This window comes from Eriocheir sinensis, unplaced genomic scaffold (genome assembly GCF_024679095.1).
Source record: "Eriocheir sinensis breed Jianghai 21 unplaced genomic scaffold, ASM2467909v1 Scaffold144, whole genome shotgun sequence".
Taxonomy (NCBI): domain Eukaryota; kingdom Metazoa; phylum Arthropoda; class Malacostraca; order Decapoda; family Varunidae; genus Eriocheir; species Eriocheir sinensis.
Genome location: NW_026110784.1, coordinates 332,124 through 350,538, shown reverse-complemented (window position 1 = coordinate 350,538; position 18,415 = coordinate 332,124). Strand labels below are relative to the sequence as shown.

General features: G+C 39.4%; 1 long non-coding RNA gene across 1 annotated transcript; it reads left to right on the top strand.

Moving 5' to 3' along the window:
- Window positions 1-5,529: 5,529 nt before the first annotated feature.
- Window positions 5,530-16,217, top strand: LOC126990079 (uncharacterized). The gene is made up of 3 exons (XR_007743995.1): window positions 5,530-5,696; window positions 14,566-14,733; window positions 16,012-16,217. It is a non-coding gene; the product is annotated as an uncharacterized LOC126990079 (long non-coding RNA).
- The last annotated feature ends 2,198 nt before the right edge of the window (window positions 16,218-18,415 follow it).

Genomic DNA, 18,415 nt, shown 5'->3' with positions numbered 1-18,415 from the left:
CAAACAATGAGTCTTATATTTACTATTATTCAGCCCACCCATTAAATGTAAAAATATCTGTTTTTTCTTCGATGTTTTTACGAGCATTACGGATTTGTAGCCCTGAGTTTTTGCATGAGGAAATTAAAACTATTTACAAGACAGCTACAAAACTAAAATATCCGACTCATGTGGTTGATAAATCTTTCAACATTGCCAAAAGAACTTTCAACAAAACTCTCCAATCAACCCCACCAAAGATAAAAAATGTTCTCGTTTTGCCGCCTGTGAAAATTTTACAAACATTCCTCAACTATGTAGACCATTTAATATAAACGTTGTGTTCAGTAACTCATATAACCTTAAAAAGATGCTCATAAAAAACTCACCTATCAGTTCTGACGCCTGTGTATATAAAATCCCGTGTAAGGAGTGTGATAAATTTTACATAGGCCAAACAGGAAAATCATTGGAAACAAGAATAAAACAACACAAATATAGTGTAAAAACGGCACAGGATTCCAATGCACTGTTCGTTCATTTATGAGACAACAACCATTGTATAGATTGGTCACAATGCGTCCTCCATAACAGCTTGTAAATCCTATATAAATAGAAATATCATAGAATCTGCACTGATAAAAAAACAAAGTTCTAACATCAAACAAAGTAGCGGCATATACAAGTTAGATTGCTTAATGATTGAAAATATCTTTAATACGTTCCTAATGTAAAAAAAACGGTTACTCAATGCAAAACACACACACACACACACACACACACATATGCACCTCACATTCTAATACACACATACAGACTTACCTACAAACTGACACACCTGGGATCAACACCTGACCTCACTTGACCTCAGGCTTTTCGTTTTATGACCTCTATAATCCCTTGATTAGGTACGCCCAAACTTTTCCCACTGTCATCTGCACCAGGATATCATTTCACCATTTCTCTGTTCCGTGGTTTTTATTCATTATTTATTTAATAATTTTATTTGTATTTGTTTGTTTTATATGTTTATATGTATGTTTTGTAGAATCCACATTGATCACTAAGTTACTGTATACACAAAAGCTGTTAAAATGATATTTGATTTACTAAAATTGTGGTATGTTCCGAATGTGAAACACACATACACACACACACACACATACACACGCACAAAAGGACACACCTTGGATCACCATCTGACCTCACTTGTCCCTAAAAGATTTCGACGCCCATATTTCTGAAATGTCAGATGACGAACTGATATCCTGCCTATATATTTTACCAATTTAATATTTTACTTTCTTATATTCTTATGATTATTTTTAAGTATTATTCTACTACTGACTTGTCTGCTGTGAAATGCAATGTACTAAAACTTTAAAAAATTGCCAATAAATTTTTGTACCATTAAATAAAAATAGGAAACTAAAGGATTAGGCGGAGTTGCCATATATGAACCAGACCAATGTTGTGTTTTCTGTATATAAGCCCTTATACTCTTCACTCCTGTATCTTTCCCCTGAAGATGTAATACACAGAAATATCAGGATTCTCGTGTTTCATATATTAACTTCCTCAGTGATTACTGCAAATATTTACAAATCACGCTACCAAGTGATTTGTATTTGCATATATATATATATATATATATATATATATATATATATATATATATATATATATATATATATATATATATATATATATATATATATATATATATATATATATATATATATATATATATATATATATATATATATATATATATATATATATATATATATATATATATATATATATATATATATCTATATATATATATATATATATATATATAAACTTGCCTGATCATCAGTCCGATCGTCCGATCTTCCGATCTGATCGGAACAGCACTTGACGATCGGAATGCAAAGATTGGATCATCGTTGCCAATGGTAATCGGACTGTGGAGATCGGAACTTCACAAACTGACTTCCGATCACCGATCACAGAAAAAGAAAGTGGTCAACGTTGTTATGACAACAAGTGATTGCATAATTCTTACAATTACTTTTATGCATGTTGCTAAATAGTTACTTCAATAAGCGTCTTTAGTTATAAAATTAAGCGACAATTATTGATCGTTTATTTATTCCTTCCCTCGACACCCACCCACCCACCCGTCGGGCTCCCCCCGCAACAAGAGGAGGAGGAGGAAGGAGGTCTCGCGAGACAGCGCAACATGCCGCCCAGACCAATGTCTATATAGTTATATTGACATTGGCCCAGACCACGGCACCAAACTACCGCCGCATACCCCTCCCATCCAAGAACTCATCTAACCTCTTCTTGAATGTATCTATCGTGTTGGCGCTCACCACATGATTTCTACGTCTGTTCCACTCATCCACCACTGTTGGTAAACCAACTCTTGCCAATGTCTTTGTTGAGCATGAACTTATCCAACTTAAACCCATTGCTACGTGTCCTACCCGGTGTGGTGTCATCTGCCATCCACGTATCCTAAGACATCCCATCCATTCTGCGCATGTGCGGGATCTGTTTACAAACAAAGGGTGGATGAATTGCGACACGGTACCATGTCTTTGTTGAATGCCTATCGCGATATGTTCCATCCGAGTTTTTTTTATTTTTTATTTTTTTTGTCTTTCTAAAAGGAAATGTTGACGTATGTTTTGGATTTGAAAATTGCTTGAAATATGAAAGTTTCTTCCTGCACCCTTTGTATGTCAGCAAATGAGGTAAATGAGGTGTGTCGGTAAATGTGATAAATGAGATAACCTACACCCCTTGTATGTCGGTAAATGTGATAAATGAGATAACCTACACCCCTTGTATGTCGGTAAATGTGATAAATGAGGTAACCTGCACCCCTTGTATGTCGGTATATGTGATAAATGAGATAACTTACACCCCTTGTATGTCGGTAAATGTGATAAATGAGATAACCTGCACCCCTTGTACATCGGTAAATGTGATAAATGAAATAACCTACACCCCTTGTATCTTGGTAAATGTGATTTATGAGATAACCTGCACCCTTTCTATGTCGGTAAATGTGATAAATGAGATAACCTATACCCTCATATCTCAGTAAATATAATTAATGAGATACCCTACACCCCTTGAGTGTCGGTAAATGTGGTAAATGAGATAACCTACACCCCTTGAATGTCGGTAAATATAATAAATGAGATGCCCTACACCCCATGTATGTCGGTAAATGTGATAAATGATGTACCCTACACCCCTTTTCTGTCGGTAAATGTGATAAATGAAGTACCCTACACCCCTTGTATGTTGGTAAATGTGATGAATGAGGTAACTTTTTTTTGTTTACATCTCAGCCTATAGCTCCGGTAGGCTTTCTTCAGGGGCCTGGTGGTCGGCCGAAGCCCGTCATGGCGCAGGCAATTTTTATAGTGGCGCTACTTATGCTTGGCTCATGCTGCCCCCTGGAACTCATTTTTTATTCGCTTGTACGGTTTTTTCTAGAATCCAGGATGATAAGTGGTCTTCTGGACAGCCTGTGGGTAGTCTTAAGCCACTCGGCGGTTACTAAAAAATCCCAAGTGGTAACGTTGGGATTTGAATCGATGTTGTCCACGTCGTGATGAATGCTGGCCCCGCACGCTAATCACTCAGCTACCGCCTATCCTTGTATGTCAGTAAATGTGAAAAATTGGGTACCCTAAACCCCTTGTATGTCAGTAAATGTGATAAATGAGGTAACCTGAAACATTGTATATCAGTAAATGTGATAAATGAGATAACCTGCACCCCTTGTATGTCGGTCAATGTGATAAATGAGATAACCTAAACCCCTTGTATGTCGGTAAATGTGATAAATGAGATAACCTACACCCCTTATATGTCGGTAAATGTGATAAATGAAATAACCTACACCCCTTGTATGTCAGTATATGTGATAAATGAAATAACCTACACTCTCTTCTGATTGATGGTCATGTTTCTCAGATTCTCTCCATTTAATGGAAGGCTATCTGAATTATGGGGTCCATGTCATTTTTGAATTTGGCCATTTTCCCATAAAAGCTGCCATGCTGTCTTGCCGCCATCTTGCCTGGACAAACTACGATATCAACACTGTGTTTGTAAACATAGGGTTCCACGCATGCGCAGATCAGGATGGGATGTCTTAGGATACGTGGATGGCAGATGACACAACACCTGTTCACTTCTAATCAGAACCTTATTCCTTATGTTCTTCTTGTAACTAACTTATTTATGGACCAATATCTCTTATTCAGAAAGCTATTTAATCAGGAAGGCTAGGAGATTAATGATCACTATCGCTCGTTTTTTATAGAATAGTTGAAAATATTTCCTAGATATCGATGATAAAATATTAAAAAAGTTGAAAAATGTTTCTCAAAAATCTAAATCAACTTCAAACAAAAGTTAAAATAGCGAACATAATTCCTTTTTCAAACTTTCAGAAATTGAATCAAAAGAGTAGACTTAAATAAATTATTAAAATAAGAAGTTAAGATAACATTTTTTCTTTACCATGCCCTACATATATACCAAAAGAAAGAGGAAAAATAAAGATATTTATGAGCAAATAATTAAGTTATTACTTTTTTGAAATTATTACTTAAAGAACGCCTAAAATAGGTGTTTCTTGTAATTCTTATTTAAAAAAATAAGTAATTATTTTAAATTTTATTGATCGGATGATCGGAAAGGTGATCGGAACATAAGTACTTGAAAAATGTTCGGATGATCGGAATCGGATCAGTTGCCCAAACTGATCGGATGATCGGGGATCGGAACAGCAAAAAAGTGATCGGTGCCCACCACTGATATATATATATATATATATATATATATACATATATATATATATATATATATATATATATATATATATATATATATATATATATATATATATATATATATATATATATATATATATATATATATATATATATATATATATATATATATATATATATATATATATATATATATATATATATATATATATATATATATATATATACATATATATATCCGATCATTTTTTTAAGTACTGCTGTTCCGATTAATCATTCCGATCATCCGATCATTAAAACTTATAATGATATTATTTTTTTTATAAAATAATAAATAAAAAAAACTATTTTAGGCGTTCTTTACATAATAATTTCAAATAAGTAATAAGTTAATTATTTGCTTATAAATATTTTTTCCTCTTTCTTTTGGTATACAGGACATGGTAAAGAAAAAAAAGTTATCTTAAATTCTTATTTTAGGCATTTATTTAAGTCTACCCATTTTATTCAGTTTATGAAAGACTTAAAAATTACGTCACCAAAACAGCAGCCGCCCGGCACGGATGAGATAGACTCCGTCCCTCCATCGTGCGCCTTTCCCTGACAAACATGGCCAGCATTAACCACGACTTACTGATTGCTGTCGCTCTTATATCATGCTTTCACCAGTGGTCACCACAACTTTAAATATACAGGCTTAAACTCTAATGGCTCTGTGTTTCTGGCAGCTGAAGATCAGCAACAAGGAGATGACGGCACTGGACCAGAGGCTTGGGGCACTCCGGGAGGCTCTGCAGGACAAGGCCAAGGAAACAAAGAGTGGCCAGGCTGTGGGACCGAGGCACAGAGAGCCAAGACGGCCGAGGGTTTATCAAGACTGACACCAACGTGACGGTCAAAGTGTTAGAGGTAAGAGTCTTACATGATGAAACATTTGTGGAAGCCTTGCCAGAGTATACGGTCCCACAACATGTCCTGTAGCTTCTGAATAAGTGCCTTCAAGCTCTGGTGCTGGTGTTGCTGCCTCCCTTCCTTTGTTATGATACTCCATACTTACTGCTCAAGGTCTTAAACTCAAGCTCATCCCTGTGGCCTCCAACTCTCTAATTCAAGAGTTGCATCGTAGCTCATTCTTTCATTTCTTGACTGGTGAATAATTATCTAACTTCTTCTATATTTCCAAGCTCATCCCTGTGGCCTCCAACTCTTTAATTCAAGAGTTGTAGTGTATCTAATTTGAACAACTTAATTTCTGGTATTCTAGCACTTAAGTGCAGTTACTAAAAGACCTCTTGAACTATTAAATTTGATAGCCTCTTGGCATCTCCTAGTCTTCATCACAGTCCTTTCCTCCTTCTTCAGAATGGGAGTGCCAAAAGTCTTCCTGTCTCCCCTGTGGTAAATTCTCTCCTCCCAGTCTTCATCACAGTCACCTTCTCTATAACGTCATGTTTTCCCATAGTGCTTACCTCCAGCCATGAAGAGTCAGGGTGCTCGAGAAGGCATCAATTTTCTTCCTTTTCTTCTTCTTCTTCTTCCTTCCTCTTACTTCATACTTCTTCTATCTGTTGTCACTTTCCAGGAACACCTTTGGCCAGGGTCTCTTTTCCGGGGACAAGCACGGAAGTTTTTTTTTTTTTCATTTATTTCTTTTATTATATTTTTTCTGCTGTTTTCTTCATGTTTTCTCCGTCCTGTTTTTGTTTTTCTTTTTCTTCTTTTCTTCATGTTTTCTTCTTCATTTTCTTCTCATTCTACTTTTCCTTTCTACTTTTTCTTACTATTTTTTGTGGTCTTTTTTTTGTTTCTTCTTCCGTTTCTTCTTCCTTCCTCCTTTTCTTCTTTTTCCAGGAACAACTTTGGCTACACTCCATACTGTCACTCCATACACTTGAACATCTCTAACGCTAAGTAACCCCTCAAGCCTCTCTCCTTCCCACCCCAGCAACCAGATGGCCCCAGTGGTCTCATTACTGTTGCAAAAAACTACTTGCACATTCACAGTAATTAAGGAGCCCCGAAATGACTCCTTCCCACCCCAGCAACCAGATATCTTAGTGGTAGTTAAAATAGTCCTGCCAAATTTGAGGCGGTAGACAGAAATGAAAATTATGATGTAATCTTTCTTGATTTTAGTAAAGCATTTGACAAAGTTCCTCACCAACGACTGTTGCTTAAATTACAGGCTCACGGAGTAGAGGGTAAAGTTTTGAACTGGGTCAAGGCGTGGCTTAGCAATAGGAAGCAAAGAGTGCAAATCAATAATAAAGATCTGACTGGGGATGTGTTACGAGTGGGGTCCAACAAGGTTTGGTATTAGGTCCACTTTTGTTTATTATTTATATCAATGACTTAGATACAGGAATTAGTAGTGATGTCAGTAAGTTTGCAGATGATACCAAGATCGGTAGAATAATTGAGTTGGATTAGGACGCTAATATTCTCCAGGATGAACTAAACAGATTGTATGACTGGGCGGATAAATGGCAGATGGAGTTCAATTTAGGGAAGTGCAGTATTCTGAGTATAGGTAGAAACAACCCCTCTCACAACTATTGCTTAAATGACACTCTCATAAGCAGGTCTGGGTGCGAGAGATTTAGGGGTCTTAGTGAGCTCTGATCTCCGTCCAAGGGCACAATGCATTCAAGCTAGAAATCGAGCAAATAGGGTACTGTGATTTATTTCAAGGAGCGTTAGCAACAGAAGCGTCAAAGTCTTCCTCAAACTATATTTAGCATTAGTTAGACCTCATCTTGACTATGCGGTTCAGTTCTGGTCACCTTACTATAGAATGGATATCAAAATGTTAGAATCTGTGCAGAGGAGGATGACTAAGATGATTCAGGGGTTGAGAAACTTGCCATACGAGGAAAGACTCAAACAGTTAAACTTGCATTCTCTAGAAAGGCGAAGGGTGCGTGGAGACATGATCGAGGTTTATAAATGGATGAAGGGCTTTATTAAGGGAGATATTCATAAGGTTTTGTTGGTAAAAGAACCGGGTAGGACACGAAGTAATGGGTTTAAACTGGATAAATTCAGATTCAACAGGGACATTGGCAAAAATTGGTTTACTGACAGGGTTGTGAATGAGTGGAATAGGCTTAGCAGTCATGTGGTGAATGCCAATAAAATTGTCACATTCAAAAATAGATTAGATAAATTCATGGACAGCGATATTAGGTGGGGTTAGATACACGGTTCTTAGGTTCAAAGGAGCTGCCTTGTATGGGCCTACCGGCCTCTTGCAGACTCCATCGTGGTTATGTTCTTATCATCTTATGTAACTTGTGATCAGGCCGTGGTGAATTACACACACACACACACACACACACACACACACACACACACACACACACACACACTTTAAGGCACTCTGAATAAGGGGCCTCCAAACCCCCTCCAGGCTGCCGGCACTTCCCTTGAGGCTCTGGAACAGGCACTGCAGGCGGTGGCTGAACAGATAGCAAGACGGCCCCGCGTTCAGGACGACGCGAGTTCAATCCCCGACTGGTGCCACCAAGCTGGGATTTTTCAGCCGCCGCCGAGTGGCTTAAAGCTACCCACATGCTGTCCAGAAGACCACCTATCAACCCGGAATCTAGATTCTAGGATTAAAGATGAGCTCTGGGAGGGCAGCATGAGCCAATGCAAGATGGCGCCACTATAAACACTCGCCTGCGCCAGAACAGGCTGGGCCGACCATCAGGTCAGGACCTTAATACCTCCATGATCAGGAACCACCTGGAAGAAGCCTTGGACCGACCATCAGGATCCACCGGGAAGAAGCCTACCGGCGCAATAGGCCAACGCGTAAAAAAAAAAAAAAAAACTTTGGGACCTAAGATGACCTCCACAAACACGTGACTTGACCCACACAAACCTAACAGGACTAGTTTTTTTTTTATATACTTAATACATATATTTTACCTGAAATGATACAAACACCAATAATGTTCTTAATAATATATATAAATGATATGCCAAAGGGTATAAAAAGTTATATGAGCCTTTTTGCAGATGATGCAAAATTAATAAGGAAAGTGAAGATGGAGGAACACTGTGAAGAATTGCAAAAAGACCTGGACAGAGTGTATAGAAGGAGCCGGTTATGGGAGACGGAATTTAATGCAAACAAATGCCATGTTATGGATATGGGGAAAAGTATAAAAAGACCAAGGAAAACATACAGGATGGGAGAAGAAAACTTAAAGTTAGTACATGAAGAAAAAAGATTTGGGAGTAATGATGCAAGACCTACTCCCCAGAAAAGCACATAACCAAGTTATTTGGAGAAACCTACAGGATGATGCAATATAATATAAGGGTTGGATTATAGACTTTTTAGCGAAGAGAGAAATGAAAACAGTAAGCAGGAACAATAAATCAAGCTGGACGGAAGTGACTAGTGGAGTCCCCCAAGGATCAGTGCTGGCTCCGATTAGTTTTGCAATATATATAATTGACATAACAGAAAGGGTGGCAAGCTATATGAACATGTTTGCTGATGATACTAAAATAATGAGGAGGGTGGCTAATGAAGAAGACTGTAGCCCTGAGCCAAGATCTCGATAGAATAAGCGAATGGTCACGCAAATGGGAAATTACATTCAATACAGAGAAGTGTAGCGTGATGGAGTTTGGTAAGAGCAGTAGACGGAGTAATGAAAGAATCATGAAAAAAACAGGAAAAAGATCTAGGAGTGACAATAACAGAAAAGTTATCCATTGGAAAGAATATAAATCGGATAACTGGGGAAACATACAATCTTCTTAGAAACATGAAAGCAGCATTTACACATCTAGACGAAGAAATTGTGAAGAAACTAATAGCATCGATGATACGTTCAAGACTGGAATATGCAGCTTTAGTGTGGTCACCTAGATTGAAGAAATAATTAGAAAGTTGGAAAGAATACAGAGAGCAGCGACCAAACTACCGGAAGCTCTGAGAGAACATACTTATGAAGAAAGACTGGAGAAATTGAGACTAACAACACTGGAGAGAAGGAGAGAGGGGACCTAATATAGGATACAAGAGGGATTGGAGAAATTGGACGGAAGACCTAGTGGTACGTGACATGAGTGTGAAAAGAGGGTAAGAAATTGAAGAAGAGCGACTGTAGGAGAGACATCAAGAAATACAGTTTTCCATACAGAAGCATAACAACATGGAACGGACTTGACGAGGAGACTGTGTGTGCAAAAATGATTCATGAATTTAAAGCCAAACTGAATAATAAGCGCTTTGGAGACGGGACAGCACGAGCCTAGTACGGCTCTTTTCCTGTATTTCACAACTAGGTAAACTAGGTAAATACCTAATACTAATACTAATTTACAAATTGTGGAATAAAACGGAAGAAGTAGATAACGAGTTGCTTTCCATATACGTACAGGGGCCTTGTCCGCCCTCGTATGGAGTATGCATCTCACGTGTGGGGGCTTCACTCGCAGCTCTTCTGGACAGAGTGGAGTTTTAGGCTCTTCGTCTCATCAGCTCTCCTCTTACTGACAGCCTTCTACCTCTTAAATTCCGCCGCCATTTTGCTTTTCTTTCTATCTTCTTTCGATATTTTCATGCTGAGTGCTCTTTTGAACTTGCTAACTGCATGCCTCCCCCCCTCCTGCGGCCCCGCTGCACACGACTTTCTACTCATGTTCATCCCTATACTGTCCAAACCCTTTATGCAAGAGTTAACCAGCATCTCCATTCTTTCATCCCCCTTCACTGGTAAACTCTGGAACAGTCTTCCTTTGTCTGTATTTCCTCCTGCCTATGACTTGACCTCTTTTAAGAAGAGTGTATCAAGACACTTCTCCACTCGAAATTGACCTCGCTTTTGGCTACTCTTTACTTTTTCCTTTTGTGGGAGCGGCGAGTAGCGGGCTTTTTTAATCTTTTTGTTACCCTTGAGCCGTATCCTTAGATGTAAGAGAGAGAGAGAGAGAGAGAGAGAGAGAGAGAGATTACCCAGAACATCAGGCCACACAGACCCCATGGTTCAGACTAGGTGGTCTGAACTTAAACCTAAGTGATTCTCCGTTATTCAGATGGCTCCAAAACGTTGCTTTTCTACTCTAGTTAATATTAAGTTCAAGGAAGTGACGGTCGAGCTTGTTTTTAAAGGAGTCAATCGTGTTACACTGGACCACTGATGGTGGGAGCTTATTCCATTCTCGCACTACAACGTTGCTGAAGAAAAATTTGGTGCAATCTGAATTTACTTGTCTACATTTGAGTTTTATGCCATTGTTCCTCGTGCGCAAAGTGTCATCGATCATAAACAATTTTGTTCTGTCTACATTCGTGAAACCATTAAGTATTTTAAAACATTCGATCAGTTTTCCTTGAGGCGACGTTTCTCAAGAGAGAACATGTTAAGGGTAGAAAGCCTTTCTTCGTAGGATTTGTTGGGCAAGGAAGGGATCATTTTTGTTGCCCGACGCTGAACACCTTCTAATTTAGCAATGTCCTTTGCATGGTGGGGAGACCAAAACTGTACCGCATATTCCTTCGTTAGTTTTAGGTCAGAGTTCACTAACACTCCCAAATCCCTTTCACACTCTGATCTGCCTATCGCTGTGGAGTCTAAACTATACCCGTGTAATGGGTTGCGTGTTCCTACATTAAGTACGCTACACTTGGTGATGTTAAAATTCATCTGCCATTTCTCTGACCAAGCTGACAGTTTGTTGAGATCCTCCTGCAGTGCTTTAGCATCCTCCCCTGTCCTAATAGTGCGTCCTTTTTTTTTTTACAACAAAGGAGGCAGCTCAAGGGCACACAAAAAAAGAAAACAATAATAAAAAAAAGCCCGCTACTCGCTGCTCCTAAAAAAGAAACAAAAGAGGTGGCCGAAAGGAAGATCAAATACGGGAGGAGAGGTGTCCTGATACCCTCCTCTTGAAAGAGTTCAAGTCGTAGGCAGGAGGAAATACAGATGAAGGAAGATTGTTCCAGAGTTTACCAGCGTGAGGGATGAAAGAGTGAAGATGCTGGTTAACTCTTGCATAAGGGGTTTGGACAGTATAGGGATGAGCATGAGTAGAAAGTCGAGTGCAGCGGGGCCGCGGGAGGGGGGGAGGCATGCAGTTAGCAAGTTCAGAAGAGCAGTCAGCGTGGAAATATCGATAGAAGATAGAAAGAGAGGCAACATTGCGGCGAAATTTAAGAGGTAGAAGACTATCAGTATGAGGAGGAGAGCTGATGAGACGAAGAGCCTTAGCCTCCACTCTGTCCAGAAGAGCTGTGTGAGTGGAGCCCCCCCAACACGTGAGATGCATACTCCATACGAGGTGGACAAGGCCCCTGTATATGGACAGCAGCTGTGCAGGGGAGAAGAACTGGCGGAGACGGAACAGAACGCCCAGCCTCGAGGAAGCTGATTTAGTAAGAGATGAGATATGAAGTTTCCAGTTGAGATTTTGAGTTAATTTTTGGTGTCATCCGCAAATTTACCTATGTCACTAGTTATCCCATTGTCTATGTTATTGATGTAGATAATGAATAAAAGTGGGCCTAAAACGGAACCCCACTGGTGATATTACCCCATTCGGATTTTTTTTACCGTTAATGATAACCCTCTGTTTCCTGTCGTAAATCCACGCCCTAATCCAATCATAAACCTCCTTTTCTATTCCATGAGCCCTGACTTTATTTAACAGTCTCTGGTGTGATAATTTATCGAAGGCCTTACTAATTTCAAGATAAACTACATCGTAACTCTCATTATTGTCAGCTGCCTCGTATACTCTATTGTAACATAAAAGCATAAGAACACAGGGAGACTCCAAGAGGCTGAGTTTCCTACACAGGGCAGCTCCAGAATCCCCCCCACTACTCACGATGGGTGAAGTGCATAGCTGGGCGTTATCGCGATAAGTTATTGCGATACTTTATCGCTGATAACAAAATCGGATTATCGACCATCCGCTACTTATTTAAATATATATCGGTATCTTCGTTACTTTTGTAACCAAACTAGCGATAATCGCTACTTTTTTCCGCCTCTCAGAAAAAAACGTTGTCTCCCTACTGCGCATGCGTGGCCCGGTGTTGTATGAAAAAATTTCGGTGATGAGATTTCATGCTTAGATCATGAAAATTAAAGCACTAGGTTATTTTTTTTATGCTACTCAAAAATCAATATATCATAGAGAAAAATCATTTAACTTTACCCCCAAAATGATTATTCACTGCCTCAAATTTGATATTCCATATTCGTTTGTGAGCATGCCATGATACTGAAGGCACCCGGTGTTGTGTTATTTGGTGTCCCATCGTCATAAGCTGGCGCTTTTGTTTACAAACACTGGTCTCTCGTGAACTGCGCATGCTCAGACCATTAAGTGTAGACCTGTTCAGTCTCACAATGCTTTTTAACACATTAAGAGTTGCTGGAAAGCTGAATCAAACATACAGTACCACCATCCCTGCTGTTTCTAGAACGATGTACACTCTGTACATATAAATACAACTCGTACAGAGTGTCGTTCTAAAAACAGCGAGGATGGTGGTAGTGGTACTATATGTCTGATTCAGCCTTCCAGCAACTCTTGATTACGGTTTAAAAGCTTTGTGAGACTGTACAGCTCTACGCTTGCTGGTCTGAGCATGCACCGTTCACGAGAGACCAATGTTTGTAAACAATTTGACGGTGGGGACGCCAAATAACAACACCGATTCAGGCATTTTTAGTATTACCGTCCATATTTACGTGTCAACGTGTGGTTTTAAGGTTTTGTAAGTTTCCTAAAATACAGATAATGAAAATTTGAATTCATCAGTGTTGTTCTATCTGAAATATCAATATAGTACCGTTTTCGCCTATCGGACTTATCGCTAGCTAGTATCGGAATTGTGGATTTATATCGGGTATCGGTTATCGGTTATCGCCTATATTTGTGTCTCTAGTTAACGAATATCGGTTATCGCCGTTAAGGTTTTTCATTATCAGTTATCGGTTATCGGGAATAAGGTTTTCTGTTATCGTGCCCAGCTATGGTGAGGTGTAGTTTCAGGGGTTACAGGTAGAGGCTTGATCCTCGTTTACCTTCGGTATGAGCGTACGCTCCAGGGCCCGTGCTTATAAAGAATATGTCTCGCTTATGTGAGGTATACATCAAGAAAATGGCGGACACCGAGACATAAGGGAAGCATAACCAAGGAGACCGTGGGCGGGTGGTGGTGTATGTCTGTTGCAACAGATGGCGCAGGAGCAGCGTTGTTTACATCCAGGCGCCTCCCCCCTCCAAGACCCACCCGAACCCCCAGTACCCATCAGCAGTGTTGCTACATGGGATCAAGCAGCAAATGTTGCTACTTTTTTTCTTCAGTCCAGTTATTTCCCATTTTAAATAAAAAAATAAAGGTAGATAAATATTAAAATGAGCAGTAGGAACTATATATATATTTACTAGGTAGATATAGCCTGACTGCATGTCATGAGTAATGATATTATTGTTATATTATTATACCGCAATTATATTACTTTCTCTGCATTTGTGGGAGGCTACCAGTGGTTAGATGTGTTTTATGTGTTTAACCTTTCTGTATACATACTGGAATGAACCAAGGTTATAGCCCTACTGCCGTTCTTTAAAAACTATGTAATCATGTTTTTCTTCCAAACTCATTGTTTTAGCACGCACGCTGACTTCCATCAGTAATGATGATATATATACATTGAGTCATTGGTTTGTTGGGGGAAAGAGTGATTGAATATAATTATCTTGTTCTAACTTATACTGTTTATTATATCGCTATTCGCAGCAATATCTTTCTCTGCTCCGATTGCAACGCTGCCTCGTTCAAAAATCATAACACCGCCGCGGCCGCCACGTTTACCAGCTGGAGCCTCAAATCATGTCCCTTTGTGGTGATAAAGAGGACACAGCCTGGTGTGAAGCTACATTTATTACGGAAGGATGCCAGCCGGGGGTAAGTGATATATATAAATAATGATAATGTGGAAATTCTAATCACTTTCACGCTGACAGCTGTTCTGAACTTGCTAACTGCATGCCTCCCCTCCTCCCGCGGCAAGAGGCCGAATGGCCTACACACGGCAGCTCCAGATTCCTCCCCATTACCACCTGTCAGCCTTGTCCATGTAGCTATCCAGTCTACTCTTAAAACAAGCTATCGTCCCTGCACTCACTATGTGATTGCTGAATCTATTCCATTCCCCCACCACCCTATTACTAAACCAATGCCTGCCCATTTCCCTCCTAAATCTATACTTTTCTAATTTAAGTCAATTACTGCATGTTCTATCTTGCCAAACATCTTATGCAAAAGTTAACCAGCATCTCCACTCTTTCATCCCTTACACTGATAAACTGGAACAGCCCTCCATTGTCTGCATTTCCTCCTGCCTATAATTTGACCTTCAAGAAGAGTGTATCAAGACTCTACTTTTGTCTGTTTGGGAGTGGTGAGTAGTGGGGCTTTTTTTCTAGTACGCTTTGTTGCCCTTGAGCTGTCTCCTTTGTTTAAAGAAAATAATAATTAAATAAATAGAAGTTGGCCGCCAATGCTTACAACATATTTTGGTGCCATATCTACAAGTGGCTGGTGACTGTAAGTATCTCAGCAACCTGCATGCATCTATGCCATTCCTATCATGGTGCATTAATCTTCACATAACACTCAGACAGAGACAGTTTAATTATGGTTACATATCAGACTCAGTTTATTGCTCAGTCTATTAGGTGCAGTGCTGTTAATATTGTTAGTGGTAGTATTAGTACAGTTAATGTATTTATTTAAATTAATTTATCAATATTTATTTATTATATTCTTAGTGTTTGAAAATTCCAAGACTAGTATTAAGATAAACAGAAATATCAGAAATATATTTATACTCATTAATTATTATTACTTTTCTTATTATTACTTCCTTCAATGTCCTGGCACTTTGACATCTAGTGCTTTTCCGTCTAGCAGCCAAAGTTGTGGTCTTTCTGAATGTGTATGTCCTAAGGCTTCATTGGTGTAACGTGCTATATAACATAAAAATCTGCATCTCTCTCCCTTCTCACCCAGTTGTCCCCGTACATCCTTTCAGTATCCAAAGAATTTCAATTTACATCTTGTAATCACTTAACTAATGCAGTGCAATCCTCATCTCTGTATTTTACCGTGTGGACATACTCTTTCCTTCCATGTTCCACTGTCGTATGTTATTCCACATCTAACACAACCACATCCCAACAGATCCAAACACGTCCGATGTCCAAGAGAATGTGGCAGCTGAAGGGGAGAGTCCAAGAAAGAGCCCAAGGGTGAAGACATTTAGCCACTCCCTGAACTACATGGCAGCATCCAACCCTCTTGGTGAGCTGCAGGAATGTGCTCCCCATTGCAGTGCACCAGCTCCATGTACTGATTTTGGTATGAATACTTCATCTAGTGTTTGTTGATTGTTGTGTTATTAATATAATTATGACTTCACAAAATAGTCTGTGCAAGTCACTTAACACATGCCCTGCTCAACATCACTTTTAAGTTGTAGAATTCCTTCATATGGATGCTGATTTATGTATCCTGAAATGATTGGATATTGATTGGCTTAACATTTTTTTTGTCCATGATCACTGAACCATGTTACGGTATGTCTTTGGGTGCAGATCCAGGAAATGAGTTTTGGGGGAACGTCAGACTTTTTGCGGGTGGAAGGAGCATTAGCATTACCGATTAGCCATTCTCGGCAGTCCTGGTCTTGAAAAACTGGTGGAGTGACCTAAATCAATGGGTATAACGGCCTGGACTTTGTGCCAAAGCATTGTTTTAGCCGCAGCGCGCTTTTGAGCTAGTTTTCCTGTATCACTCAGGACCACTGGGGGGTGGGCTTGGATCCACCAATGTAGCTATGTCTTATAATATATCTATCCTTTACAGTCTGATGGTGCATCCTTCTAGGTTGTCAAGTTTTAGTAGCTACTCATGAGAAGTATTCCTTATAATGATTATTGATTTCCAGATGGTTTGCACTAAAAAAAGTGTCGTGAAACCTGCCGCAAATAATAATCGGCTATAGTCATCCCTTGCTTTAAAGAACCAATATGGAGGAAGGGGGTGATGTTATATCCAAAAATCTTTTACATCTGAAGTATCCAACCTTTTTGTGCATAATAAACCTTGCTAGTTACATGAACTTAAAAGTTCACAATTTCCATACATGAATCTTTTTTCCTTGTATTTGATGATTAATCCTGACACGTATTTCCATTATCAGTAGGTAATATATAGTAACAAGACAATAATACACATTATAACAGTGTATATTGAGGGTAGGCGGTGGCTGAACTGGTAGCGTACTGGGCCCACATTCACCGCGTGATGGACGACGCAGGTTCGAATCCCCACGCTACCACCTCGGATTTTTCAGTCACCGCCGAGTGGCTTAAAACTACCCACATGCTGTCCTGAAGACCACCCATCAACCCGGACTCTAGAGGAAGCCGTCCAAGCGAATCAAGAACGAGTTCCGGGGGGCAGCACTAGCCAATGCAAGATGGCGCCACTATAAACACTCGCCTGCGCCAGAACGGGCTGGGCCGACCATCAGGCCCCACCTGGAAGAAGCCTTGGGCCGACCATCAGGCCCCACCGGGAAGATGCCTGCCGGCGCAGTAGGCAGCAACGTAAAAAAAAAATATATATATATATTATAGCCCAATAAGTGCACGAGATCATTTACCTCATCAGTGATGCCAAGTCCGGGAGTCCTTCCCTAAATTCTTTGCCCGAATTTGTGACACAAGTATAATAACTTGTTTTAGTGACCATTTGCATCCATTTTTCACTTTGATTAAAAAATTGCCTCTCAACAGGTGTGAAGTTGATGGGGTTGGAGGAAACTCGACTCGACCATCAAGCTCACCACAATATAGTAAGGAACCTCTTGTTCTCAGTGATAATTTATCCTCTTTAGTTATTATTCCATGTTGCTTTAATCACAACTAATGTGTTGGAAACGCTACAGCTTAATAACATACTTCACATCTTTGCATACAAATTGAGTTCAATATTTAACTGTTACACCAGTAGGCTTCATATCTTATAAAAAAGGTATGTAAAAAGGTTGACATTTTGAGTGATATATTTAAACTCCTTATTATGTTTCTATGGGTGTAGTACCGTTACGATTAGTCGAGTGATCAGCATATGGGTCTTATGTTTTTGATAGCATAGGTTCAAATTTTGCCATAGGCTGGCAATTGATAGTAACAGTAGTGTCCACAGATATCTACCTGTTTCTTGTTTATCCTGTTCCACTTTAAACCATGACTGGCCAATCTTTGAAGAGGTAGCATAACCTTGAAGTGCCACTAACAAACCTTTGTCCATTCTTCTGATGTGATCCTTTTTTTTTCTTTTTTTCCCACCTGCCTATAGCGCCGGTAGGTTTTCTTCAGGGGCCTGGCAGTCGGCCCAGGCCCGTCATGATGCAGGCAATTTTTTATATTTTTATAGTGGCGCCATTTAGTATTGGCTCATGCTGCCGCCCAGAACTCATTCTTGATTCACTTGGATGGTTTAGCAGGGCTTAGGTATGACTAACATTGCAGAAACAGAGAATTTTTATATTTTTAGTGTGGCAACACATTGACAAATG